We start from the raw sequence: 13,752 nt of genomic DNA, 5'->3' as shown, positions 1-13,752 counted from the left end.
CTTCCACTTCTCCTTGAACACAGATTTCAGTATTCAGATGACATAGCTTACCTACTCAGGCCAAATACCTCTGTGTAATATGGTGCTAGTCCATTCAGAGTAAAAAACAAAAGCTACCTAACCTGGATCCGAAAAATGCTATTTACCTATTGCACCCGTTAACTGATGAATGATACAGGACATCTTAAAACATAGCTCTAGCATGAGGTTGAGCATCTATTTTCTTGGGAAGTTTAAAAGAAAGGATGAAGACCCAAACTACCAGCAGGCCGAAATAGCTCAGTTGGGAGAGCGTTAGACTGAAGATCTAAAGGTCCCTGGTTCAATCCCGGGTTTCGGCACAATTTCAACTTCTGCTTTTCATGTCACAAAAGCTGTTTGGAGTTAAATCAACGCTCTTCTTTATCAAAACCTTTTATCAATCTGATCAACAACACAATCAATTCAACATATTATTTACTTTCTGTCTTCCTTTCAAACTTGCTTCCACCTCTCTTGTATTCAACTATGCCGCATTTATTTGCAACTTCTTGCTTTATTTTAAAGTAAAGCTTTGCCTGCATCAGCCTCCAATTCCCCTTATACAAAACTGTCAGTAGTCAGATGACATAGCTTGTACACCCTGGCCATATAGGTCTGTGTTTCAGAGTATAAGTCAATTCAGAGTTTAGAAAAAAAAATTCTACCTACCTTGTCCCCTAAAAAGGATATTCACTCATCAGACCAAGTTACCTGCTGAATGATACTGGACACTTTAACACATAACTATAAACGAAAATAGAATGACCAGGTTCTGTATGTATCGTCTACAATTATTAATAATACATCAGGAGGCCACAGGGACTTGTTGGCTGAAATATCTCAGTTGGGAGATCGTTAGACTGAAGAGCTTAAGGTACCTGATTCAATCCTGACTTTCAGCACAGTGCGAGGGGATCCTACATTCTTGCAAAATATTTCTTGAAATCAGCTCTATTTTTTTTTTCTTTATTTCTCAAAATATTTTATCAACTGATCAACAACATGATAACTTCAACAAAAAGTTGTCTTTCTGTCCTCCTTCTAAACTTGCTTCCACCTCTCTTGCCATCAACTTTGATGACGAATTTATCCCATTTTATACTTTTTTCAAAGTAAACACTTGTCTGCATCAGCTTTCACTTCTCCTTGAACAAAGTTGTCAGTATTGAGATGACATAGCTTACCTACTCAGGCGACATACGTCTGTGTAATACAGTGCTGGTCCACTCAGAGTTTTAAAAGAAAAACGACCTAACATTTATCCCAAAAACGCTACTCACCCATTTCACCAGTTAGCTGCTGAACAATGCAGGACACATTAAAACACAGTTCTAACCTCAGATTGAAAATCCAGGTTCTGCATCTCTGTTCTGGGATTGTTCAAAAAAAGAGGCTGAATACTATAGCTGCTGGCAGGCCGAAATAGCTCAGTTGGGAGAGTGTTAGACTGAAGATCTAAAGGTCCCTTGTTCGATCCCGGGTTTCGGCACATTTTGAACTTCTGCTTTGCATGCCACAAAGACTATTTTGAGTCAACTCATATTGACTTTGTTTATAATGATCAAAACCTTTTATCAAGATAATCGACAATACAATTAATTCAACATATTATTTACTTTCTGTCTTTCTTTCAAACTTGCTTCCACCTCTCTTGTATTCAACTTTGCCTCCTTTATTTCCCAATTCTTCCTTTAATTGAAAGTAAAGCTTTGCCTGCATCAGCCTCCAGTTCCCCTTATACAAAACTGTTAGTAGTCAGATGACCTAGCTTGCCGACCCTCGCCATATAGGTCTGTGTTTCTGAGTATAAGTCCATTCATAGTTTACAAACATCATCTAACTAACTTGGCTCCTAAAAAGGAAATTCACCCATCAGACCAATTTAGCTACTGAATAATACTGGACAATTTAACACATAACTGCACATGCAGATAGAGTGACCAGGTTCTGCATTTATCTTTAACAATTATAAAAAATACAACAGAAAGCCAAAATTGCCACACTGGATGAAATAGCTCAGTTGGGAGAGCAGTAGACTGAAGATCTAAAGGTCCCTGGTTCAATCCCGGGTTTAGGCACATTTTGAACTTCTGCTTTGCATGCCACAAATGCTATTTGGAGTCAACTCATATTGACGTTGTTTATAATGATCAAAACCTTTTATCAAGCTGATCGAAAAGACAACCATTTCAACATATTTTTTACATTCTGTCTTTCTGTCAAACTTGCTTCCACCTCTCTTGTATTCAACTTTACCTGCTTTATTTGCCAATTCTTCCTTTAATTGAAAGTAAAGCTTTGCCTGCATCAGCCTCGAGTTCCCCTTATACAAAACTGTTAGTAGTCAGATGACCTAGTTTGCCTACCCTCGCCACATAGGTCTGTGTGTCTGAGTATAAGTCCATTCATAGTTTACAAACATCTTCTAACTAACTTGGCTCCTAAAAAGGAAATTCACCCATCAGACCAATTTAGCTGCTGAATAACATTGGACAATTTAACACATAACTGCACATGCAGATAGAATGACCAGGGTCTGCATTTATCTTTAACAATTATCAAAAATACAACAGAAAGCCAAAATGGCCAGCTGGATGAAATAGCTCAGTTGGGAGAGTGTTAGATTGAAAATCTAAAAGTCCCTTGTTCAATGCTGGGTTTCGGAAAAGTCTGAGAGGTTTCTTGCTTCTCACAAAATATTTCTTGGTATCAGCTCAAGTTTTTCTTTCTTTATTTATCAAAATATTTGATCAACTGATCGACAACATGATCAATTCAACATAGAATTGTCTTTCTGTCCTCCTTCTAAATTTGCTTCCACCTCTCTTGCATTCAGCTTCGACTACAAATGTTTCCTATTTCATGCTTTTTTGTAAAGTAAACTCTTGTCTGCATCAGCTTCCACTTCTCCTTGAACACAGATTTCAGTATTCAGATGACATAGCTTACCTACTCAGGCCAAATACCTCTGTGTAATATGGTGCTAGTCCATTCAGAGTAAAAAAAAAAGCTACCTAACCTGGATCCGAAAAATGCTATTTACCTATTGCACCCGTTAACTGATGAATGATACAGGACATCTTAAAACATAGCTCTAGCATGAGGTTGAGCATCTATTTTCTTGGGAAGTTTAAAAGAAAGGATGAAGACCCAAACTAACAGCAGGCCGAAATAGCTCAGTTGGGAGAGTGTTAGACTGAAGATCTAAAGGTCCCTGGTTCAATCCCGGGTTTCGGCACAATTTCAACTTCTGCTTTTCAGTCACAAAAGCTGTTTGGAGTTAAATCAACGCTCTTCTTTATCAAAACCTTTTATCAATCTGATCAACAACACAATCAATTCAACATATTATTTACTTTCTGTCTTCTTTTCAAACTTGCTTCCACCTCTCTTGTATTCAACTATGCCTCATTTATTTGAAACTTCTTGCTTTATTTTAAAGTAAAGCTTTGCCTGCATCAGCCTCCAATTCCCCTTATACAAAACTGTCAGTAGTCAGATGACATAGCTTGTACACCCTGGCCATATAGGTCTGTGTTTCAGAGTATAAGTCAATTCAGAGTTTAGAAAAAAAAATTCTACCTACCTTGTCCCCTAAAAAGGATATTCACTCATCAAACCAAGTTACCTGCTGAATGATACTGGACACTTTAACACATAACTATAAACGAAAATAGAATGACCAGGTTCTGTATGTATCGTCTACAATTATTAATAATACATCAGGAGGCCACAGGGACTTGTTGGCTGAAATATCTCAGTTGGGAGATCGTTAGACTGAAGAGCTTAAGGTACCTGATTCAATCCTGACTTTCAGCACAGTGCGAGGGGATCCTACATTCTTGCAAAATATTTCTTGAAATCAGCTCTATTTTTTTTTTCTTTATTTCTCAAAATATTTTATCAACTGATCAACAACATGATAACTTCAACAAAAAGTTGTCTTTCTGTCCTCCTTCTAAACTTGCTTCCACCTCTCTTGCCATCAACTTTGATGACGAATTTATCCCATTTTATACTTTTTTCAAAGTAAACACTTGTCTGCATCAGCTTTCACTTCTCCTTGAACAAAGTTGTCAGTATTGAGATGACATAGCTTACCTACTCAGGCGACATACGTCTGTGTAATACAGTGCTGGTCCACTCAGAGTTTTAAAAGAAAAACGACCTAACATTTATCCCAAAAACGCTACTCACCCATTTCACCAGTTAGCTGCTGAACAATGCAGGACACATTAAAACACAGTTCTAACCTCAGATTGAAAATCCAGGTTCTGCATCTCTGTTCTGGGATTGTTCAAAAAAAGAGGCTGAATTCTATAGCTGCTGGCAGGCTGAAATAGCTCAGTTGGGAGAGTGTTAGACTGAAGATCTAAAGGTCCCTGGTTCGATCCCGGGTTTCGGCACATTTTGAACTTCTGCTTTGCATGCCACAAAGACTATTTTGAGTCAACTCATATTGACTTTGTTTATAATGATCAAAACCTTTTATCAAGATAATCGACAATACAATTAATTCAACATATTATTTACTTTCTGTCTTTCTTTCAAACTTGCTTCCACCTCTCTTGTATTCAACTTTGCCTCCTTTATTTCCCAATTCTTCCTTTAATTGAAAGTAAAGCTTTGCCTGCATCAGCCTCCAGTTCCCCTTATACAAAACTGTTAGTAGTCAGATGACCTAGCTTGCCGACCCTCGCCATATAGGTCTGTGTTTCTGAGTATAAGTCCATTCATAGTTTACAAACATCATCTAACTAACTTGGCTCCTAAAAAGGAAATTCACCCATCAGACCAATTTAGCTACTGAATAATACTGGACAATTTAACACATAACTGCACATGCAGATAGAGTGACCAGGTTCTGCATTTATCTTTAACAATTATAAAAAATACAACAGAAAGCCAAAATTGCCACACTGGATGAAATAGCTCAGTTGGGAGAGCAGTAGACTGAAGATCTAAAGGTCCCTGGTTCAATCCCGGGTTTAGGCACATTTTGAACTTCTGCTTTGCATGCCACAAATGCTATTTGGAGTCAACTCATATTGACGTTGTTTATAATGATCAAAACCTTTTATCAAGCTGATCGAAAAGACAACCATTTCAACATATTTTTTACATTCTGTCTTTCTGTCAAACTTGCTTCCACCTCTCTTGTATTCAACTTTACCTGCTTTATTTGCCAATTCTTCCTTTAATTGAAAGTAAAGCTTTGCCTGCAACAGCCTCGAGTTCCCCTTATACAAAACTGTTAGTAGTCAGATGACCTAGTTTGCCTACCCTCGCCACATAGGTCTGTGTGTCTGAGTATAAGTCCATTCATAGTTTACAAACATCTTCTAACTAACTTGGCTCCTAAAAAGGAAATTCACCCATCAGACCAATTTAGCTGCTGAATAACATTGGACAATTTAACACATAACTGCACATGCAGATAGAATGACCAGGGTCTGCATTTATCTTTAACAATTATCAAAAATACAACAGAAAGCCAAAATGGCCAGCTGGATGAAAAAGCTCAGTTGGGAGAGTGTTAGATTGAAAATCTAAAAGTCCCTTGTTCAATGCTGGGTTTCGGAAAAGTCTGAGAGGTTTCTTGCTTCTCACAAAATATTTCTTGGTATCAGCTCAAGTTTTTCTTTCTTTATTTATCAAAATATTTGATCAACTGATCGACAACATGATCAATTCAACATAGAATTGTCTTTCTGTCCTCCTTCTAAATTTGCTTCCACCTCTCTTGCATTCAGCTTCGACTACAAATGTTTCCTATTTCATGCTTTTTTGTAAAGTAAACTCTTGTCTGCATCAGCTTCCACTTCTCCTTGAACACAGATTTCAGTATTCAGATGACATAGCTTACCTACTCAGGCCAAATACCTCTGTGTAATATGGTGCTAGTCCATTCAGAGTAAAAAACAAAAGCTACCTAACCTGGATCCGAAAAATGCTATTTACCTATTGCACCCGTTAACTGATGAATGATACAGGACATCTTAAAACATAGCTCTAGCATGAGGTTGAGCATCTATTTTCTTGGGAAGTTTAAAAGAAAGGATGAAGACCCAAACTACCAGCAGGCCGAAATAGCTCAGTTGGGAGAGCGTTAGACTGAAGATCTAAAGGTCCCTGGTTCAATCCCGGGTTTCGGCACAATTTCAACTTCTGCTTTTCATGTCACAAAAGCTGTTTGGAGTTAAATCAACGCTCTTCTTTATCAAAACCTTTTATCAATCTGATCAACAACACAATCAATTCAACATATTATTTACTTTCTGTCTTCCTTTCAAACTTGCTTCCACCTCTCTTGTATTCAACTATGCCTCATTTATTTGCAACTTCTTGCTTTATTTTAAAGTAAAGCTTTGCCTGCATCAGCCTCCAATTCCCCTTATACAAAACTGTCAGTAGTCAGATGACATAGCTTGTACACCCTGGCCATATAGGTCTGTGTTTCAGAGTATAAGTCAATTCAGAGTTTAGAAAAAAAAATTCTACCTACCTTGTCCCCTAAAAAGGATATTCACTCATCAGACCAAGTTACCTGCTGAATGATACTGGACACTTTAACACATAACTATAAACGAAAATAGAATGACCAGGTTCTGTATGTATCGTCTACAATTATTAATAATACATCAGGAGGCCACAGGGACTTGTTGGCTGAAATATCTCAGTTGGGAGATCGTTAGACTGAAGAGCTTAAGGTACCTGATTCAATCCTGACTTTCAGCACAGTGCGAGGGGATCCTACATTCTTGCAAAATATTTCTTGAAATCAGCTCTATTTTTTTTTCTTTATTTCTCAAAATATTTTATCAACTGATCAACAACATGATAACTTCAACAAAAAGGTGTCTTTCTGTCCTCCTTCTAAACTTGCTTCCACCTCTCTTGCCATCAACTTTGATGACGAATTTATCCCATTTTATACTTTTTTCAAAGTAAACACTTGTCTGCATCAGCTTTCACTTCTCCTTGAACAAAGTTGTCAGTATTGAGATGACATAGCTTACCTACTCAGGCGACATACGTCTGTGTAATACAGTGCTGGTCCACTCAGAGTTTTAAAAGAAAAACGACCTAACATTTATCCCAAAAACGCTACTCACCCATTTCACCAGTTAGCTGCTGAACAATGCAGGACACATTAAAACACAGTTCTAACCTCAGATTGAAAATCCAGGTTCTGCATCTCTGTTCTGGGATTGTTCAAAAAAAGAGGCTGAATACTATAGCTGCTGGCAGGCTGAAATAGCTCAGTTGGGAGAGTGTTAGACTGAAGATCTAAAGGTCCCTGGTTCGATCCCGGGTTTCGGCACATTTTGAACTTCTGCTTTGCATGCCACAAAGACTATTTTGAGTCAACTCATATTGACTTTGTTTATAATGATCAAAACCTTTTATCAAGATAATCGACAATACAATTAATTCAACATATTATTTACTTTCTGTCTTTCTTTCAAACTTGCTTCCACCTCTCTTGTATTCAACTTTGCCTCCTTTATTTCCCAATTCTTCCTTTAATTGAAAGTAAAGCTTTGCCTGCATCAGCCTCCAGTTCCCCTTATACAAAACTGTTAGTAGTCAGATGACCTAGCTTGCCGACCCTCGCCATATAGGTCTGTGTTTCTGAGTATAAGTCCATTCATAGTTTACAAACATCATCTAACTAACTTGGCTCCTAAAAAGGAAATTCACCCATCAGACCAATTTAGCTACTGAATAATACTGGACAATTTAACACATAACTGCACATGCAGATAGAGTGACCAGGTTCTGCATTTATCTTTAACAATTATAAAAAATACAACAGAAAGCCAAAATTGCCACACTGGATGAAATAGCTCAGTTGGGAGAGCAGTAGACTGAAGATCTAAAGGTCCCTGGTTCAATCCCGGGTTTAGGCACATTTTGAACTTCTGCTTTGCATGCCACAAATGCTATTTGGAGTCAACTCATATTGACGTTGTTTATAATGATCAAAACCTTTTATCAAGCTGATCGAAAAGACAACCATTTCAACATATTTTTTACATTCTGTCTTTCTGTCAAACTTGCTTCCACCTCTCTTGTATTCAACTTTACCTGCTTTATTTGCCAATTCTTCCTTTAATTGAAAGTAAAGCTTTGCCTGCATCAGCCTCGAGTTCCCCTTATACAAAACTGTTAGTAGTCAGATGACCTAGTTTGCCTACCCTCGCCACATAGGTCTGTGTGTCTGAGTATAAGTCCATTCATAGTTTACAAACATCTTCTAACTAACTTGGCTCCTAAAAAGGAAATTCACCCATCAGACCAATTTAGCTGCTGAATAACATTGGACAATTTAACACATAACTGCACATGCAGATAGAATGACCAGGGTCTGCATTTATCTTTAACAATTATCAAAAATACAACAGAAAGCCAAAATGGCCAGCTGGATGAAATAGCTCAGTTGGGAGAGTGTTAGATTGAAAATCTAAAAGTCCCTTGTTCAATGCTGGGTTTCGGAAAAGTCTGAGAGGTTTCTTGCTTCTCACAAAATATTTCTTGGTATCAGCTCAAGTTTTTCTTTCTTTATTTATCAAAATATTTGATCAACTGATCGACAACATGATCAATTCAACATAGAATTGTCTTTCTGTCCTCCTTCTAAATTTGCTTCCACCTCTCTTGCATTCAGCTTCGACTACAAATGTTTCCTATTTCATGCTTTTTTGTAAAGTAAACTCTTGTCTGCATCAGCTTCCACTTCTCCTTGAACACAGATTTCAGTATTCAGATGACATAGCTTACCTACTCAGGCCAAATACCTCTGTGTAATATGGTGCTAGTCCATTCAGAGTAAAAAAAAAAGCTACCTAACCTGGATCCGAAAAATGCTATTTACCTATTGCACCCGTTAACTGATGAATGATACAGGACATCTTAAAACATAGCTCTAGCATGAGGTTGAGCATCTATTTTCTTGGGAAGTTTAAAAGAAAGGATGAAGACCCAAACTAACAGCAGGCCGAAATAGCTCAGTTGGGAGAGTGTTAGACGGAAGATCTAAAGGTCCCTGGTTCAATCCCGGGTTTCGGCACAATTTCAACTTCTGCTTTTCAGTCACAAAAGCTGTTTGGAGTTAAATCAACGCTCTTCTTTATCAAAACCTTTTATCAATCTGATCAACAACACAATCAATTCAACATATTATTTACTTTCTGTCTTCTTTTCAAACTTGCTTCCACCTCTCTTGTATTCAACTATGCCTCATTTATTTGAAACTTCTTGCTTTATTTTAAAGTAAAGCTTTGCCTGCATCAGCCTCCAATTCCCCTTATACAAAACTGTCAGTAGTCAGATGACATAGCTTGTACACCCTGGCCATATAGGTCTGTGTTTCAGAGTATAAGTCAATTCAGAGTTTAGAAAAAAAAATTCTACCTACATTGTCCCCTAAAAAGGATATTCACTCATCAGACCAAGTTACCTGCTGAATGATACTGGACACTTTAACACATAACTATAAACGAAAATAGAATGACCAGGTTCTGTATGTATCGTCTACAATTATTAATAATACATCAGGAGGCCACAGGGACTTGTTGGCTGAAATATCTCAGTTGGGAGATCGTTAGACTGAAGAGCTTAAGGTACCTGATTCAATCCTGACTTTCAGCACAGTGCGAGGGGATCCTACATTCTTGCAAAATATTTCTTGAAATCAGCTCTAGTTTTTTTCTTTATTTCTCAAAATATTTTATCAACTGATCAACAACATGATAACTTCAACAAAAAGTTGTCTTTCTGTCCTCCTTCTAAACTTGCTTCCACCTCTCTTGCCATCAGCTTTGATGACAAATTTATCCCATTTTATACTTTTTTCAAAGTAAACTCTTGTCTGCATCAGCTTTCACTTCTCCTTGAACAAAGTTGTCAGTATTGAGATGACATAGCTTACCTACTCAGGCGACATACGTCTGTGTAATACAGTGCTGGTCCACTGAGAGTTTTAAAAGAAAAACGACCTAACATTTATCCCAAAAACGCTACTCACCCATTTCACCAGTTAGCTGCTGAACAATGCAGGACACATTAAAACACAGTTCTAACCTCAGATTGAAAATCCAGGTTCTGCATCTCTGTTCTGGGATTGTTCAAAAAAAGAGGCTGAATACTATAGCTGCTGGCAGGCCGAAATAGCTCAGTTGGGAGAGCGTTAGACTGAAGATCCAAAGGTCCCTGGTTCGATCCCGTGTTTCGGCACATTTTGAACTTCTGCTTTGCATGCCACAAAGACTATTTTGAGTCAACTCATATTGACTTTGTTTATAATGATCAAAACCTTTTATCAAGATAATCGACAATACAATTAATTCAACATATTATTTACTTTCTGTCTTTCTTTCAAACTTGCTTCCACCTCTCTTGTATTCAACTTTGCCTCCTTTATTTCCCAATTCTTCCTTTAATTGAAAGTAAAGCTTTGCCTGCATCAGCCTCCAGTTCCCCTTATACAAAACTGTTAGTAGTCAGATGACCTAGCTTGCCGACCCTCGCCATATAGGTCTGTGTTTCTGAGTATAAGTCCATTCATAGTTTACAAACATCATCTAACTAACTTGGCTCCTAAAAAGGAAATTCACCCATCAGACCAATTTAGCTACTGAATAATACTGGACAATTTAACACATAACTGCACATGCAGATAGAGTGACCAGGTTCTGCATTTATCTTTAACAATTATAAAAAATACAACAGAAAGCCAAAATTGCCAGCTGGATGAAATAGCTCAGTTGGGAGAGCAGTAGACTGAAGATCTAAAGGTCCCTGGTTCAATCCCGGGTTTAGGCACATTTTGAACTTCTGCTTTGCATGCCACAAATGCTATTTGGAGTCAACTCATATTGACGTTGTTTATAATGATCAAAACCTTTTATCAAGCTGATCGAAAAGACAACCATTTCAACATATTTTTTACATTCTGTCTTTCTGTCAAACTTGCTTCCACCTCTCTTGTATTCAACTTTACCTGCTTTATTTGCCAATTCTTCCTTTAATTGAAAGTAAAGCTTTGCCTGCATCAGCCTCGAGTTCCCCTTATACAAAACTGTTAGTAGTCAGATGACCTAGTTTGCCTACCCTCGCCACATAGGTCTGTGTGTCTGAGTATAAGTCCATTCATAGTTTACAAACATCTTCTAACTAACTTGGCTCCTAAAAAGGAAATTCACCCATCAGACCAATTTAGCTGCTGAATAACATTGGACAATTTAACACATAACTGCACATGCAGATAGAATGACCAGGGTCTGCATTTATCTTTAACAATTATCAAAAATACAACAGAAAGCCAAAATGGCCAGCTGGATGAAATAGCTCAGTTGGGAGAGTGTTAGATTGAAAATCTAAAAGTCCCTTGTTCAATGCTGGGTTTCGGAAAAGTCTGAGAGGTTTCTTGCTTCTCACAAAATATTTCTTGGTATCAGCTCAAGTTTTTCTTTCTTTATTTATCAAAATATTTGATCAACTGATCGACAACATGATCAATTCAACATAGAATTGTCTTTCTGTCCTCCTTCTAAATTTGCTTCCACCTCTCTTGCATTCAGCTTCGACTACAAATGTTTCCTATTTCATGCTTTTTTGTAAAGTAAACTCTTGTCTGCATCAGCTTCCACTTCTCCTTGAACACAGATTTCAGTATTCAGATGACATAGCTTACCTACTCAGGCCAAATACCTCTGTGTAATATGGTGCTAGTCCATTCAGAGTAAAAAACAAAAGCTACCTAACCTGGATCCGAAAAATGCTATTTACCTATTGCACCCGTTAACTGATGAATGATACAGGACATCTTAAAACATAGCTCTAGCATGAGGTTGAGCATCTATTTTCTTGGGAAGTTTAAAAGAAAGGATGAAGACCCAAACTACCAGCAGGCCGAAATAGCTCAGTTGGGAGAGCGTTAGACTGAAGATCTAAAGGTCCCTGGTTCAATCCCGGGTTTCGGCACAATTTCAACTTCTGCTTTTCATGTCACAAAAGCTGTTTGGAGTTAAATCAACGCTCTTCTTTATCAAAACCTTTTATCAATCTGATCAACAACACAATCAATTCAACATATTATTTACTTTCTGTCTTCCTTTCAAACTTGCTTCCACCTCTCTTGTATTCAACTATGCCTCATTTATTTGCAACTTCTTGCTTTATTTTAAAGTAAAGCTTTGCCTGCATCAGCCTCCAATTCCCCTTATACAAAACTGTCAGTAGTCAGATGACATAGCTTGTACACCCTGGCCATATAGGTCTGTGTTTCAGAGTATAAGTCAATTCAGAGTTTAGAAAAAAAAATTCTACCTACCTTGTCCCCTAAAAAGGATATTCACTCATCAGACCAAGTTACCTGCTGAATGATACTGGACACTTTAACACATAACTATAAACGAAAATAGAATGACCAGGTTCTGTATGTATCGTCTACAATTATTAATAATACATCAGGAGGCCACAGGGACTTGTTGGCTGAAATATCTCAGTTGGGAGATCGTTAGACTGAAGAGCTTAAGGTACCTGATTCAATCCTGACTTTCAGCACAGTGCGAGGGGATCCTACATTCTTGCAAAATATTTCTTGAAATCAGCTCTAGTTTTTTTTTCTTTATTTCTCAAAATATTTTATCAACTGATCAACAACATGATAACTTCAACAAAAAGTTGTCTTTCTGTCCTCCTTTTAAACTTGCTTCCACCTCTCTTGCCATCAACTTTGATGACGAATTTATCCCATTTTATACTTTTTTCAAAGTAAACTCTTGTCTGCATCAGCTTTCACTTCTCCTTGAACAAAGTTGTCAGTATTGAGATGACATAGCTTACCTACTCAGGCGACATACGTCTGTGTAATACAGTGCTGGTCCACTCAGAGTTTTAAAAGAAAAACAACCTAACATTTATCCCAAAAACGCTACTCACCCATTTCACCAGTTAGCTGCTGAACAATGCAGGACACATTAAAACACAGCTCTAACCTCAGATTGAAAATCCAGGTTCTGCATCTCTGTTCTGGGATTGTTCAAAAAAAGAGGCTGAATACTATAGCTGCTGGCAGGCCGAAATAGCTCAGTTGGGAGAGTGTTAGACTGAAGATCTAAAGGTCCCTGGTTCGATCCCGGGTTTCGGCACATTTTGAACTTCTGCTTTGCATGCCACAAAGACTATTTTGAGTCAACTCATATTGACTTTGTTTATAATGATCAAAACCTTTTATCAAGATAATCGACAATACAATTAATTCAACATATTATTTACTTTCTGTCTTTCTTTCAAACTTGCTTCCACCTCTCTTGTATTCAACTTTGCCTCCTTTATTTCCCAATTCTTCCTTTAATTGAAAGTAAAGCTTTGCCTGCATCAGCCTCCAGTTCCCCTTACTCAAAACTGTTAGTAGTCAGATGACCTAGCTTGCCGACCCTCGCCATATAGGTCTGTGTTTCTGAGTATAAGTCCATTCATAGTTTACAAACATCATCTAACTAACTTGGCTCCTAAAAAGGAAATTCACCCATCAGACCAATTTAGCTACTGAATAATACTGGACAATTTAACACATAACTCCACATGCAGATAGAGTGACCAGGTTCTGCATTTATCTTTAACAATTATAAAAAATACAACAGAAAGCCAAAATTGCCAGCTGGATGAAATAGCTCAGTTGGGAGAGCAGTAGACTGAAGATCTAAAGGTCCCTGGTTCAAT

At 37.6% G+C, this 13,752-nt stretch overlaps 5 non-coding genes across 5 annotated transcripts; all 5 read left to right on the top strand.

Annotated features, from left to right (window-relative positions):
• Window positions 1–268: 268 nt before the first annotated feature.
• TRNAF-GAA (transfer RNA phenylalanine (anticodon GAA)) lies at window positions 269–341 on the top strand. Its single transcript has one exon. It is a non-coding gene; the product is annotated as a tRNA-Phe (tRNA).
• Window positions 342–3,186: 2,845 nt separating this feature from the next.
• TRNAF-GAA (transfer RNA phenylalanine (anticodon GAA)) lies at window positions 3,187–3,259 on the top strand. The gene has a single exon. It is a non-coding gene; the product is annotated as a tRNA-Phe (tRNA).
• Window positions 3,260–6,104: 2,845 nt separating this feature from the next.
• Window positions 6,105–6,177, top strand: TRNAF-GAA (transfer RNA phenylalanine (anticodon GAA)). Its single transcript has one exon. It is a non-coding gene; the product is annotated as a tRNA-Phe (tRNA).
• Window positions 6,178–11,936: 5,759 nt separating this feature from the next.
• TRNAF-GAA (transfer RNA phenylalanine (anticodon GAA)) lies at window positions 11,937–12,009 on the top strand. Its single transcript has one exon. It is a non-coding gene; the product is annotated as a tRNA-Phe (tRNA).
• Window positions 12,010–13,105: 1,096 nt separating this feature from the next.
• On the top strand, window positions 13,106–13,178 carry TRNAF-GAA (transfer RNA phenylalanine (anticodon GAA)). The gene has a single exon. It is a non-coding gene; the product is annotated as a tRNA-Phe (tRNA).
• The last annotated feature ends 574 nt before the right edge of the window (window positions 13,179–13,752 follow it).

This window comes from Triturus cristatus, chromosome 8 (genome assembly GCF_964204655.1).
Source record: "Triturus cristatus chromosome 8, aTriCri1.1, whole genome shotgun sequence".
NCBI classification, from domain to species: domain Eukaryota; kingdom Metazoa; phylum Chordata; class Amphibia; order Caudata; family Salamandridae; genus Triturus; species Triturus cristatus.
This window is presented reverse-complemented; position numbering and strand designations above follow the sequence as displayed.